General features: G+C 36.8%; 1 protein-coding gene across 9 annotated transcripts in view; it reads right to left on the reverse strand.

Annotated features, from left to right (window-relative positions):
• The window catches only part of BBS9 (Bardet-Biedl syndrome 9), a 458,930-nt gene that overhangs the window by 393,610 nt on the left and 49,150 nt on the right, over window positions 1–16,170 (reverse strand). Inside the window, exon 1 of one of the 9 annotated variants that reach the window (XM_058724633.1) lies at window positions 5,520–5,540. The exons of the other annotated variants lie outside the window; for them this stretch is intronic. The gene's annotated coding sequence lies outside the window, so the exon portion shown is untranslated. Of the gene's footprint in view, window positions 1–5,519; window positions 5,541–16,170 lie in introns of those variants that run through there. 9 annotated transcript variants of the gene reach the window in all.

Consider the following 16,170-nt stretch of genomic DNA (forward strand, 5'->3'; position numbering starts at 1 on the left):
AGCGTCCGACTTCAGCTCAGGTCATGATCTCAACGGTTCATGAGTTTGAGCCTTGTGTCGGGCTCTGTGCTAACAGCTCAGAGCCTGGGGCCGGCTTCTGATTCTGTGTCTCCCTCTCTCTCTCAAAAATAAATAAACATTAAAAAAGGAGAAGAAGAAGAAAGAAACCTCTGGATGCAGGTATAGTTTAAAAAAAAAAAAAAAAAAGATGATAGTATAGGCTGCCACCACAGCCAGTCAGTCCCAGCACATCCAACAACTGTTTGCTGCAAGCAAGAAGCAGGCCACAGAGAACATGCCTGTGGCCCACAAGCCAAAAAACCTCAGGCTGAAGCAGGCCAAAGAAGCTCAGGCTACAATTAAACAATTTCACCTATAAAGGGAGAAAGAGTTTCAAAGCCAAGGAAGTTGAGGTCTGGGATTCAAGTGCAGTACTGAAGTGGAGAAGACCGAGGGAATAACCATCCTCCAGAACTACTTCCAGTAGAACAGGGATAAAGTCGTGGATAACCTCTTAGTCTACCACATCCAACCAGAAATCCATGGAAATTGCCCCAAGAATGCTTAGGGGAAAAAGAAAGAAGACCCTGTTCCATGGATTGGCATTTCAGATGCCTTCATGGAATATGAAGCTAGCTTTAGCAAAGCTCAAATTATATTCTTCTAAAAAAGGCACTAAATTATTGCTGTACATGATATAATAGGTTCCTTTATCTTATCTAGCTTTTTGGTACAAATTTAGAGCTCATCCAAAGTCTTCGTCTTTTTACCTCATATGTCATAGAAATTCAGCAAGTATACATTGCCTCATGCCTTTTAACACAAGCAACATATATATCTGGTATTTTCTTTCTTAGATATAGTTAAACAATGTTTAAGAAAGAAAGAGATTTTTGGTACAAAAACAGACACTCAGATCAATGGAACAGAATAGAGAACCCAGAAATGGACCCACAAACATATGGATAACTAATCTTTGACAATGCAGGAAAGAATACCCAATGGAATAAAGGCAGTCTCTTCAGAAAATAATACTGGGAAAACTGGGCAGCGACATGCAGCGACATGCAGAAAAATGAACCTGAACCACTTTCTTACACCATACACAAAAATAAACTCAAAATGGATTAAAGACCTAAATTTAAGACAGGAAGCCATCAAAATCCTTGAGGAGAAAGCAGGCTCTTTGACCTCGACTGCAGCAAATTCTTCCTCAACACGTTTCCAGAGACAAAGGAAACAAAAGCAAAAATCAACTATTGGGACCTTGTCAAAATAAAAAGCTTCTGCACAGCAAAGGAAACAATCAGCAAAACTAAAAGGCAACCGATGGAATGGGAGAAGATATTTGCAAATGACATATCAGATAAAGGGTTAGTATCCAAAATCTATAAAGAACTTATCAAACTCAACACGAAAAAACAAATAATCCAGTGAAGAAATGGACAAAAGACATGAATAGACACTTCTCCAAAGAAGACAACCAGATGGCTAGCAGACACACAAAAAAATGCTCAACATCACTCATCATCAGAGAAATGAAAATCAAAACCACAATGAGATACCAACCTCACACCTGTCAGAATGGCTAACATTAACAACTCAGGCAACAACAGATGTTGGCGAGGATGCAGAGAAAGAGGATCTCTTTTGCATTGTTGGGTGGGGATGCAAACTGGTGTAGCCACTCTGGAAAACAGTTTGGAGGTTCCTCAAAAATTAAAAACAGAACTACCCTACGACCCAGCAATTGCACTACTAGGTATTTATCCAAGGGATACAGGTGTGCTGTTTCTAAGGGTCACATGCACCCCAATGTTCATAGCAGCACTATTGACAATAGCCAAAGTATGGAAAGAGCCCAAATGTCCATCAACGGATGAATGGATAAAGAAGATGTGGTATGTGTGTATATATATACATATATATAATGGAGTATTACTTGGCAATCAAAAAGAATGAAATCTTGCCATTTGCAACTACATAGATGGAACTGGAGGGTACTATGCTAAGCAAAATTAGCCAATCAGAGAAAGACAAATATCATATGATTTCACTCATATGAGGAATTTAAGATACAAATCAGATGAACGTAAGGGAAGGGAAGCAAAAATAATATGAAAACAGGGAGGTGGACAAAACATAAGAGACTCTTAAATATGGAGAACAAACAGAGGGTTGCTGGAGGGGGTGTGGGACGGGGGATGGCCTGAATGGGTAGGGGGCATTAAGGAATCTACTCCTGAAATCATTGTTGCACCATATGCTAACTAACTTGGATGGAAATTTAAAAATTAATTAATTAATTAATTAAGAGAAAGAAAGAAAGAAAGAAAGAAAGAAAGAAAGAAAGAAAGAAAAAGAAAGAGACTTTTTCCCCTAAATCTTTCTTGAAGGTCAACTGCTTCATCTAGGAAAAAGTGATAAATAGTTATTTATAATATGTGGAGCAGCAACCAGCCTTAAAATAGTCCTTTCTGGATAAGGTTAGTACAAAGAATACTAGTATAATTGTTTGGGCCACTTTTAGTTTCTCTTAATCAAAATAACTAGATGATGGGATTAAAAAACTTGTTACATGTTATTGCTTGATGTACTGATAAGCATTTACAAGTAAAAACTCTTTTTATCATGCAAAATTTTTTAAAAAGGTATCTTCTTTTAGTGCTGGTCCAATATGCTGATGACATTATAAATAAATCTGGTAAGCAGGAAGTGGCAAGTACCCCATAAAAATTCAAGAGTCTGCCACACTGTGAAGTTTCCAGGAAAATCTGGGGCATGTTAGAATATGCCCTCTAAAAAAAGATGTTGCTTCACCTTGCACTGCCTTCCAAAAAGAAAAAAGCACGAAACTCGGAGAGTGTCCTTGAATCTTAGAAGCAATATATAGCACATCCAAGTAGAGTTGCTACTTTTAAGTAGACCCCAGAGCAAGATAGGGCTCTGAGGTTCATAAAGGCTGCAATGTAAGCTGATCTTCTACAGGTCATTGGGCCCAGCAGACCCAGTAGTACTCGAATTAGGTAGGTCTATTCTATATAGCCTCTGGAAACCCCCAAAAGAAGAGTCACTGCACAGACCGTTGGGTCTTCTGTCAACAATTATTCTCCATTTGAGAAATAGCTCCTAGTTCTACAGGGCAAAGATACAGATTGAACATCTAATTATAGGACACCAAGTAACTTCATGACCAGAGCTACCCATCATGAAATGGGTTACCCAATCTACTGAGTCATGAGATTAAGTATGTGAAGCAGTATTTCATCATTGAAGAGAAATGAAATATATGAATAAGAAAAGAAAGCATAAACTGAATGAGTCAGTGGCTCAAATTCGCATAGTACATACTCCAGCTGCTTCACTGCCTCTCCCATGACCTCATATGGAGTTCCCTATGACCAATAAACAGAAGAGGAAAAAACCCACAGACTTGATTTACAGATGGGACTACATGATATGTTGTCACCAGTGGTAAGCTATAACATCAGCTTCCTACTCCAAGGTATCCTTGAAAAACAGTAACAAAGGAAAATCTTCCCAATGAGTTTAGTTTTGAGCAATGTGTCTTATTGTCACTTTACTGGGAATGTGAGACAGCCTGAGATTCACATTTACAATGATACATGGGTAATAGCTAATGGGTTGGAATCAAGACTGAAATATTGATAAAAAGGAGGTCCAGAAGGATTTGTGTGGAAAGATTTCTCATAATGGACACACTTTGTGAAGATATTAGAGACCCTCATTCCCAGGAAAAGAAAGCTTCCAGCAAGGAACACAGTCACAGTTCTATTAAATTTCAAGCTGAGACTGCCCCTGTTGAGATTCCACCACCACAGGATAGGCAAAAGAAAAAAAGAAAAGAAAAGAAAAAAAAAAGTAATGTGTTGACAGAGTAATTTCTCTCTATTACTAAGCGGAAAGCGGGGGGTGTTATACTACAGGACCAGGTAAACTACATCTAAAATCCAAGGGATTCACTGGGCAGCCTCTTAGTATTCCTATGTCCAACAATAAAGTTAATGAAAAACTAGGTTAATCCAATAAACATAGGATACTTAAGGACTCAGATCTTTGGGATATGAAGGCAAAGAAGTCTGACTAGCCAATGTGCTGGGAAAATACAAGGAGGATATAAAACATGTAGTGGAGAAAGTAAATTATGATTATCAACCTCAGTCTGTTGACCAACTACAAACATGGAGAATGTTACAGCTAAGCATATTTTATATTAATCAATTATTTCTCCACCCATCCCATCCCTTTGCTGCTATGTTATATGATGAGCACTGGTGATGACTACATTGCAAATCTGATTTCAGACGGGAAAATGACTAAAATATCGCCCTATAACAAAAGGTGACTGATGAAACTTTGTGTCTCCTCTGTCTGGGAATGAGAAGTTTTTGTCTAAATAAAGAATAAGAGAAAGGACCCTTCTCCATGGCTCCTGCTCTTAATAAACCCTCAAAATAATACCATTACTTCCTCCTGTCCCTTCAACCCTAGAAATGGTAAAAGCTTCCACTGCTGATAAGACTTAGATGCTTCATTATTTCTTCCTTAACTCTGCCTACACCTGTCAATGATCCCTTCACTAAAATATCTTCATTCAAACCATCTAAATTCTATTTCCTGCTGGGATACTGAATGATACAAAAGCATGTATGGAAATTAGACAAGTAGCGTTTCAATTTAGTAAAAATAAATAAGGGTGATTAATTTTTTAGATTTTTTTTAAGTAATCTCTAGACCCAACATGGGGCTCGAACTCACAACCCCAAGATTAAGAGTCGCACACTCTACTAAGCCAGCCAGGCACCCCAGGATAACTAATTTATAATCTTTGTTACGTGAAACCTACAGAGTAGCATTTCTCATAGTATAGTATGCTCATCTCCTGTGGCTACTGTATAAGAATTATCTGGAGTCGTCCATCAACTAATGAATGTATAGATGAAATGTGGTATATATCCATACAATGGAATTTAAACACACACACACACACACACACACACACACACACACACACCAAAATTAGCTGGGATACTTCAAAATACAGATTCCTGGGCCCCACCCTATACTTTCCAAATCAGAATTTCTGGAAGGCCCTAGAAGCAACATTTCCAGTAAATCTTCCCAGAAAATTCTTTGCACATTAAAGTTTAGGAACCGTTGTTCAAAAGCAGTGGTTCTCAAAGTATGGTTCCCCACACAAGCAGTATCAGCATCATGTAGAAACTTGTTAGAAATGTAAATTCTTGGGCCCCACCTCTGTCCTACTAAATTAAAAACTGAGAGGGGCCCTATCAATCCATGTTTCAATAAGCCTTCCAGGAGATTCTGGTGGACACTAAAGTTTGAGAACCACTATTCTAGAGTTTTGTCTTTTCTCTGTATAGCAAACATGTGATTTTTGTCAGCCAACATCTGCTCCCAAATTCTATATGATCCAAACAGGACTAACTCAATCCCCAACATCTACCAAAGAGCTAAGAACTTAACCAAGACCTTACCTATAAAAGTATATCATCTTCTGACTTTAGTGATGGGTTCATCCCAGTTATGAAATGAATAAGTCTTGGGGATAAAAGGCACAGCATAGAAAATACAGTTAATGATACTGAAATAGCAATGTATGGTGACAGATGATAGCTATACTTGTGGTGAACATAGCATAATTTTACAGTTACTGAATCACTATGTTGCACACCTGAAACTAATGTAACATTGTATATCAACTACACTTCAATTTAAAAAAAAAAGTTTAAAATGTTTTGAAATTTATTAAAAATAAACTGGTAAAAAAATGCTCTTATAGTAATCATGGACTAACATAATGTTCATCTCCTTTCCCTCGAGAAACCATATTAGAATGATAGCAATCCTTGCATCTGCCAAAATTAAGAATACCTTCATTCTCTCAGTAAAACCAATCCTATTGATAGCAATGAAAATGAAGCTGTAAGAAACTAAGAGACAAAGTCATGTCAAATGTTTATACTCCCCCATATTCCCATTAATTATCATGCCAAGTATTCAGATATTACTTGCCCTGCTGCCAACCGTGTGCCTGAGGTGGGATTACTCAACCGTCTGAACATTCACTGGGTCCCAGAGGTGAAATAACTCACTCAACTGTGGGGGCAGACAACCAAGCTTTTTGCCCATGACTTACAGCCAAGCTTCTGTAATCATGACCTGGCAAGCATTCTGACCCCCTTTATTATTATTTCACTCAGGGCAGAAATTAAGAGCCTGTGGAGACAGCCACTCACATTTTCTTTACCTGACTAGTGACTCTAAGGCATTATATCAAAAGAACTAGTATGACTTCCTTTTTCAAGATTGTTAATTAAAGACTATTATGTCCTCTTCTACTCTAAAAAAAAAAAACTACCCCAAACAACAAAGAGTAAAATAAACAGACATAAACTCCTTCAAAGAAATCAAAAGACCTGTGGTAAGCCTAACCACAATCTATGAAGATGCGAAGTGAACAGAGAAAAGGTAAACCATACAAAAGGACACAGCAAGGTCCATAAAATCCTAAAAAGGAATTTTACTCCGGAAGTAAAAGCATCAGAGAGAGTTGAGTAAGATGGGATATGAAAACAAGAGAGTTATTTAAAAACCTATGTAAGTAATACAAAACAGAAAGTATTAATCTCGGGGTGCCTGGGTGTAGCTCAGACGGTTAAGCATCTGACTTTGGCTCAGGTCATGATCTCATGGCTCTTGAGATGTAGCCCCATGACAGGCTCTGTGCTGACAGCTCAGAGTCTGGAGCCTCCTTCAGATTCTGTGTCTCCCTGTCTCTCTGCCCCTCCCTTGCTCATGCTCGCTCACGCGTGCTCTCTCTCTCAAAAATAAATAAACATTAAAATAAAAATTTTTAAGAAAGTATAATCTCTGGAGAAGTTGAACTAAACTAGGGACTCCAGATTAGAGGAACCAGACATAGAATAGCGTGGGAATGGGGCAAGTACCTGAAAATACATGGATGAAGAAAAAGTCTACCATCCTGAATAGTCAACTCTCTAATTCCCTCCCCAACCATGAAACTAGGCTCACATTCCCCAGAAAGAAGTTAAGGAAACTCATAGAGAAAGAAGACCACCTATAGAGAAAGAAGAACCTCAAGGACCTACAGCTACAGATATCTGAGTACCCAGTAAAATAGCTAGGCAGTCCCCTAACTGTCCTAAAGAAAAGCACATCAGTTGACAAGCCCTAGCCCTAGGAACACACAGTTCAAAGAAATGCAAATCAAAACCACAGTGCGATGCCACCACACACCCACCAGGGTTGCTATAATCAAAAAGATGGACAATAACAAGAATTAGCCAGGATGTGGAGAACCTCATTCTTGGGTGGAACCCTAATACATTACAGGTAGGAATGAAAATAGGTTCAGCAACTTTGTAAAAATGTTTGGCGGTTCCTCAAAAGGTTTAACATAGAGTTATGATAAGACCCAGCTTTTCTACTCCTAGGTTTATATCCAAAAGAGAAATGAAAACTTGTGTATGAACGTTCACAACAGCATTAATCACAATAGCCATAAAGCAGAAAATCTAAATGTCCATCAAATATCTCTTCTCAGACTTTTGGTTAACATCAAGTATCTAAATTTCCATCAATTGGTGAATAGATCAATATAACGTGGTATATCCATACAATGGAATACCGTTCTGCACTAAAAAGGAATGAAATACTGACACATGCTACAGTATGGATAAACCTGGAAAACATTACATAAGTGAAAGAAAGCCATCACAAAGACTTCATATTGTATGATTTCATTTATGTGAAATGTCCAAAGGTTTTCACAATTTCCTAAGTGTTGGGAGCAATAAAAAGTGTCTTTTGTCATGTTAATGAGGTGACTTTTGGACCTCACCTAAGGATGGGGGCCGTTTTCAGGAGAACCAACCATATGATTGGAGGGTTGGAACTTTCATTCCTATCCCCTGACCTCCAGGGAGGGGAGAGGGGCTGCAGGTTGAATAGATAGCCAACAGCCAATGATTTAATCAATTGTGCCTAAGTAATGAAACCTCCATAAAAACCCAAAAGGACAGGGTTTAGAGAGCTTCCAAGTTGGTGAACACATGAAAATTTGGGGAGAGTGGCACACCTGGGCAAGACATGGAAGTTCCAAGCCCCTAAGCAGCTCTTCCATCTGGCTATTCTGAAGTTATATCCTTTATGTAAAAAACAAACAAACAAACAAAAATCAGTAATCTAGTAAGTTGTCTGACAACTTAATTAATTGAATCTAAGGAGGAGGTCATGGGAACCTCTCATTTATAGCTGCCATCAGAAGTATAAGTACCAACCTGGGCTTGGGACTGGTGTCCAAAGTCTAAGAAGGGAGTGGTGGGAACTTCCAATCTGTAGCTGGTGGGTCAGAAGCACAGGTACCAACATGAGTTTACAACTAGCATCTGAAGTGGGGAAGTGATTGGGTGGGGTGGAGGTGGGGGGCAATCTCATAGAACTGACCCTTTAACCTGTAGAATCTGATACTATCTCCAGACAGTGTCAGAACTGAGTTGAATTGTAGTACCCCAGGCTGGTATCAAGAGAATTATTTGGTACTGCGTGGGAACCGTACCCCATCCCCACTCCACACAGTCCACTGAGTCTCAAAATCATTTTAATGGTAAGAGGTTTATTTTGGAGTGGTAAAAATGTTCTAAAATCGATGTGGTGATGGCTGCATAACTGTGCGACTATAATAAAAATCACTGAATTGTGTGCTTTAAATAGGTGAATTGTACGTAACTTATAGCTCAATAAAAATGTCTTGGGGGCGCCTGGGTGGCTCAGTCGGTTGGGCATCCAATTTCAGCTCAGGTCATGATCTCGGGGTCCATGGATTCAAGCCCCGCATCGGGCTCTGTGCTGACCGCTCGGAGCCTGGAGTCTGTTTCGGATTCTGTGTGTGTCTCTCTCTCTGACCCTCCCCCATTCATGCTCTGTCTCTCTCTGTCTCAAAAATAAACAAACATTAAAAAAAAAATTTTTTAAATGTCTTGAAAAAAAGACTAAATATGTAGATAGCCAAGGATAGTCAGCTAGCCAACTGTCTCCTTTCCTTCCTTCTTCCCACTTGTCATATATTCAGAAACTAGGTATTTACTGCCCATCATCCTCAAAACAAAACAGAGAGAGAGAAGGGTTTTTCTCTTTAAAGAAATATGTACCTGAGGTGCCTGGGTGCTTCAGTCAGTTAAGCATCCAACTCTGGATTTTGGCTCATTTGCAGTTCATGCGTTGAGCCCGCCCACATGGGGCTCTAGACTGGAAGCGCAGAGCCTGTTTGGGATTCCCTCTCTCCATCTCTCTCTGCTCTCCCCCCTCCTCAAAATAAATAAATAAACCTAAAAAAAGAAAGAAAGAAATATTGACCTGTCTGAGAAGAACTATAGTAACTAATACTGGTGCTAGTTCCTGTGAATGTATAGGCCTTTTCTCCTCATTCTGACATTTGAAGATCCCTAATTTAAACTAGCTCCTCATCCCCTCACTTTAAAGCTAAGCCAGCTGGTCAAAAGCCCAACCCAACTTTCATAGTACCTAGTCTTTCTATTGATTAGCCCTCAAAGAAAAACTGACAATCAGATATTTGAGGAAGGCCAGCAATAAGAAAAGCCCAAGACACACACACACACCACCACCACCACCACCACCACCACCACCAAATAAAAATTACTCCCGGACAAAATTAGATAATTCAAAAGTAAAAAACACGGGGAAAGAAAAATCTCATACCTCCAGGTAACAGGAAGATAGGAAGCAGAAGGAATTGACAGATTCAAATTCAACAGTATGACTGAAAAGCTAGAAAACTTGAGAAATTACAAGGCTATGAAGTGAAATGTAGGATTTTTTTAAAAAGAATCCCCTAAAACATTTTCCTTTGAGTAGCACAGGACATTGTAATCATAAAGAAGGAAATATGATCCTGGTATACTATACTGAACAATATTTACATAAAATACATAAAAGTATGTATTTTAACTTTTAGAATCATCTATAGAGAAGTCACAGAAGATTTAGTTGTAATTACAGACCAGTAGGTACATATTACTACTCTTGACAAAGCAAGAATAATAAAGGTGGAGTTGACAGAAGTTGAGAGACTTAAGGTAGACAGTAATAATGGTATAGATAAAATAGCTAATGTGTCCGTTTTACAAAATGTGGAATCAAGGGATTGAAAGCTGATGGAGTAAGAAATAGAAGTTTGGGGTGCCTGGGTGACTCAGTCAGTTAAGTGCCAACTTCGGTTCAGGTCATGATCTCCCGGTTTGTGGGTTCGAGCCCCACATTGGGCTCTGTGCTGACAGCTCAGAGCCTGGAGCCTGTTTCAGATTCTGTGTCTCCCTCTCTCTCTGCCCCTCCCCTGCTCACACTCTCTCACTCTCTCTCTCTCTCTCTCTCTCTCTCTCAAAAATGAATAAAATGTTAAAAAAAATTTTTATAAAAAAAAATTTTTAACACAACAACAACAAAAAAAAGAAATAGGAGTTTGAGTATCCTGTTTGTAGTTGAAGTGAGAGCAGCATTGGAAATTAGATAGTGATCTAACTGGAAAAAGGATACGAAAAAGGATGTGTCATTAACCAAAACTCTTGATCACTGTGGTACATCAATAGACAAAACCTAAATATGATGAATCCAATAACAGTGGTGTAATCACATTATTTAGAGATAAAGAGTTAACCATGAGGATAAAAAAAAGCAGGGGGTGGGGGGAAATGATGCCTTCATTAGCTTGTCTGTACTATTCAACTTTTTGTCAAATGAATTGCACATGATTAAAAGTTATTCTGTGATCTTACAAGGTTTAAAATAAATGGTCTATTTTTAAATATGTAATAATATATCTTGCTAACATACTTCTAACATCTCTCTCCTAAACCTAGAAACTTCAACCCTGATTTTCTAACATCCCTGCAGTGGATTGGATATTAAAGGGTGTCATTAAAGTCCCCCGCCTTCAATGAAAACAGTACATAAATGTGCATGGTATGTAATCATTTTTAAGTGAGAGAGAGAAGACAGGAAAATGAGTATGGAATAATATTTTAAAAGATAGATTACTGAAAAACCAAAAGGTAAAAGACTTATTTCTACTCCTCTAGCTCACTTCAATAACAGTGTGATAAATACAAAGAGCTCAACTATTCTATAATAAGCACTATATAAATCCTAAAACTCTACCATAATATATTAGACTTTAAAAAGCCAGAAAAATATAGCCATTGCCAGTTAATCTCAAAACTGGGGGAAATTTACAAGAAATATGGTTCTGGCATGTTAGAGGTCCCTAATTTTAGTGTCCTCATTAACTGAATAACCTATTAGGCACAGTGCCTACTAACTCATATCATTTGTCAAGCTTACATTTATTCCAATATAATTAATACACACTGATTCCCCTATAGATAATCTATTCTACACATTGACATCAAAACAATAGTTTTTAGGAAGTTGGGCAGGAAAAGCAAAGAGTAAGGGATGAATGATGGAGCCAATTTCCCAAGTTTCAAAAGAATTTGTCACCATCTTTCAAAAATAAAAGAACCATTGATTGGGTTCCCAAATTATATTATGTGTTGATCAATTCAAGAACAGCCTAATACTGCTGAGAAAAACCACAGAATAACAGGATTTTGAATAATCTTTCACTGAAAGGCCAAAGTTAAACATCATATTCCTTAAGAGAACTAGCAACGGTAGACATATTAACAGTGCTAGGCACTGTTTCTAATATATCAGGACCCACATTAAAACCACTGCTAAAGTCTAGGAATGGTCATAACAAATCTTTCAACCTTACAGCATAAAAGTCAGTTGATAATTTCTTTGTCTAACACCCAATAAAACTCATTCTTCCAAAATTGTGGAAAAGCTAAGCACAGTCCTCCCTTATTATAAAGTTTCCTGTTACAAAGTTGCATGGTTTACACATATGTTATACTTTATTATTTTTTTTTAAGCCCTCCTTATAACACCCTCTTTGTTGTAATGCTCAACATACTTTGCCTCCGGGCTAGATATATAATGAAAGCAAAATGAATTCAGACAGATTGTTGAGGAAAAAAGTTAGTTTCATTTTAGTAGTCTTTCTAAAGTCTTTTTACTTTCCATGTAGCTTTTCATCATCTCAATGTTTTGTTCCCACTGAACCTTTTCCTTTTCTTTTTACATATTTCCTTTGGTAAATGAAAGATGATAGATTGTTAAAAACCAGTTTGTACTACCTTTGAAACAAGAACTTTTAATATACAACTCCTGCCTTCCAAAACCTTGTACAAATTTCATCTTTAAGACAATGAACTGTATAGGACTTAATCAACCAGCTGCAAAAAGCCATATGAAATCTTAATTTTCCACCCATACATTTTATATTCATAGTACTCTAAAATCATGAATATAACTTTCCAAATTAGTTTCTCAGTTATTGTTTCCATATTAAATAATACTGTCTTATTTTAGCAAAGATCTAGAAATGGTTTCTTATTCACAAATTTCAATGTAAGGAAATTTGGCTTTAAAACCCTGCTTACTTTTAGCTTAGGCAGAAATACAGTTGAAACTAATATAATATGGGAGGACTTATTCTGATATACCAAGCTTATCATTTCTGATATTCTAAATTAGGCAGACGTGACTTAAGTTATGTACTGTATGAAATACTGATGGTGCAAATTTTAGATCTTTAGAAGTTTAAGAAGTATTACATATGATACCATTTTTCCATGCAAAGCATGCCCACTAATATAAGACCTCTATTCTTGCTATTTTTGAGTACTTAAAATTTTACAACAGTGAAAAAATTGAAAAAAAATAGCAATGTAATTTTTATATCATCCTACATATGTAAACATCCTAATTTTTATACTGTCCACATAAAGAATTATATAAGAATGTTCACAGCAATTTTATTCACATTAGTAGAAAACTGGAAACCACCGAAAGGTACATCAAAAAGATAATCTAATTAAAGTTTATTGCATATATTATTGCGTATATGTACACACACACACACACACACACACGTATGTCAATAGATAGATAGATAGATAGATAGATAGATAGATAGATATCCTCTACCCAGAGTACTACTAATGTACTCTTAAAATAACTTTAACCTGGTAGTAGTCAAAAAACATTTGTTTTTCATATTAAGCATTAACATATATCTCTACCCTGTGTTTTAGAATTTAAATCTGCAGGCAAGAGTTGCCAGATAGAATGAAAAAGGGTTACTGAATCAATTTAATTCAAGAAAGACTGGGGGGTAGAGGAGGAGTGTTCATTTCCCATGGCAATAAGTTTTGTAGATGAATATTTTAAACTGTTGGAACATTTTATATCATAGTGTCATTTAAGTAAAGTAGTTTTATGGTAATCATTTTCCTTCTCAATTGAGTAAAATATTTAATAGCTCAGTTACTCCACTGTTAAGAAGGGAATCATGATGAAACATATATATATAGATATCAAAAATGGCTGTCAAATCCTATCAAAACTACCATATTTAACCTTTCTCTCGTCAAAGGCAGTCCTGACCACAAACATTTCCATAACACTTTTCCAGCCTTGGCATTCAGCCACCATGAAAGAAATTATTATTTTTTTCAAACAACACTAAGAAACTTAAAATATTCTTTTTAGCCCTTCCCCTCTTAGCCACAGTAGGCAAGGAGACATTTAACCACCAATTTCTATAGCATATATATATATAGAAGGAATCAGAATTCACCTTTCAGGAAAAGTAACAACTTTAAATGATCACGTAAAAAATGAATTTGCAGACTACAGGGAACCCTCTTTATAACTTTCCCCCAGGAACTAAAGGTTTTATACAATGTAATATACAGGAAGACGCTATTTGAAAGTAACATTGTTTTATGGGTCTTGGACCAAAGATTTTATAAATGAATACCATATATATGAGAAAACCCAGCACAGGATGAGAATCAATCCTATTATCCCCTTGATCTTCTGACTTCTCACTGTGGATCCATAAAGGATCTTAAAAACAAATGAGGGACGTTCTCCAATATTATAAAACACCTACACTTTAATGCTTAGGCAAGGAATAGGAGCCAGCACGCCATAGGGATCCTTTTCTAACATTATTCTCTAACATTTCAACCATATCTGTTAGAAAATAAGGGCCATATGGTTCACTGGTGAGACAAGGGTTATCAAAACATTATCTGTTGATTCCCTATAAGGAAAATAGCATTAATCTTTTATTAGCACTAATACACCCATACAAAAAAGCAAGACTGTGTTCTGGCTGTTCATTCACCCCAGCTGAGCATATCAATTCACTCTCTGGATGACTATCAAAGAATCCAGACGGCTTTGGGAAGCACAGCCTCTCAGCAACCACATGTGGCCACTAATACATTTCCTTAGCAGACAAGAAAAAAAGCTTCAGTTTAGACAATTAGAAGTTATTTGAAGGCTGAGAATCTGATTATCTAGGGTTGCCTCAAGATGAGGCAAAAGGTGACTTACTTATTCTTCAGTTCACTGTTTTCTTTGGCGGGCTTTTTATTCCAAAGAATGCATGAATTTTTATTTATGTGACAATATAATCCCATACAAGCTTATAGAAGTCATTTGACGATTTAAAAAGTATTCCACCATGCTCGTATATATTATTAGTAAAATCTGTTCACCTCCTTTACTGACAATTATATCCAAACATATTGAACCTTTTATATACAGCATTTTCTTTCCACTTCAATCACAAATGTGGGACTACTGTGCTATCAGACCTTTATAGTCCATACCATGCCCATATTATGTCTACAATCTAACTTTAAACTTTCCTTGATAAAAATTCTACTTTTCTGAAGTTTCATTAGGTGAAGAAAAGCAAAGTAAAATAAGAGAACTGGAAGAATTCAAGGAAAATAAGCTCTCACAGGCACAGAGAGAAGAGAGATAAAGAGGGTTAAAGACACAAAGAAATGTCTGTTATGCTAAATATCTAAGAATTTAAAGAATTATTAAAAACCAAAACCTTTTTTGATTTGTGAATATTATCATTAATACTCAATAATCCTGAATATCACATTTTATGCAAAAAAAAAAAACATATTGATAACAAAAGGATGAATAATGTATAGAAACAAAACTCCAAATCGAAGAAAAAGGTCAGTATTTCTACTGGTAAGCTTGGCCGGTATAAATACTGCCTCACTGGCATATGGGGAAATAATTTTGTGTAAAGGTGAATCCAGGAGGCCCAAGTAATCACCTCCACATTTACCACTACAGTAACTACTATAACCCATGCACTGTAGCAGTTAGTCAACATGTGCTTGCTAAAGAAGAAAACAAAACTCAGAAGCTGATTAGAATGAGTGCACTGTGGTAACATTTGTTTCTGAAAAGTAACCTTGAAAACCTGATGTGTATAACATCAGTTCTGCCCAACCACATGTCTATTTTGGTTCATTCACTCAACAAATACTACTTATCCCACTATGTGCCAAGCACTGCACAAGACATTAGCACATGATGAACAAAAGAAATGGTCTCTGCCCTCATTAAGCTTACAGAAAAGCCACCCTCTCCTTCCTCTCAAAGAATTCACACAGACCTTCTTTCTGACTTGGAAGGCAGTCGAACAAGTGGTAATGTATTACAAGGAACATGGGGTTTGGAATCAGACAACTCTGGATTCAAAGCCTCTCTATGCCCAGGTATGATCTGCAGCAAGATCTTTATCTTATCTGGGTTTCTATTTCCCAATGTGGGAAATATTATTAAGTTACCTATCTTACAGGGTTAAATACAACAGCACAACATATAGGAGATAATAAACAGTAGCATTCTCTCCACAGTCTTCTCTATAAATAAATATAAACATTCCTGCTAGAAGATCAATCCACAGGAGACAAAAACATTAAAACTCTGATGACAGAACTTTCTAAGCTTAGAGGAAACAGAATAAATTATACAGGAAAGGAACAATTTGACATTAAAATACACACACATACACACACACACAACATAAAACCCTAGAATAATATGGTGAAAAGACATTCACATCATGTACAAAAAATAATCTGTACTAAATAAATAGCTCACACCATAAAAATAAAAGATTATCTATCCAGATGT

This window comes from Neofelis nebulosa, chromosome 4 (genome assembly GCF_028018385.1).
Source record: "Neofelis nebulosa isolate mNeoNeb1 chromosome 4, mNeoNeb1.pri, whole genome shotgun sequence".
In the NCBI taxonomy this organism is placed as follows: Eukaryota; Metazoa; Chordata; class Mammalia; order Carnivora; family Felidae; genus Neofelis; species Neofelis nebulosa.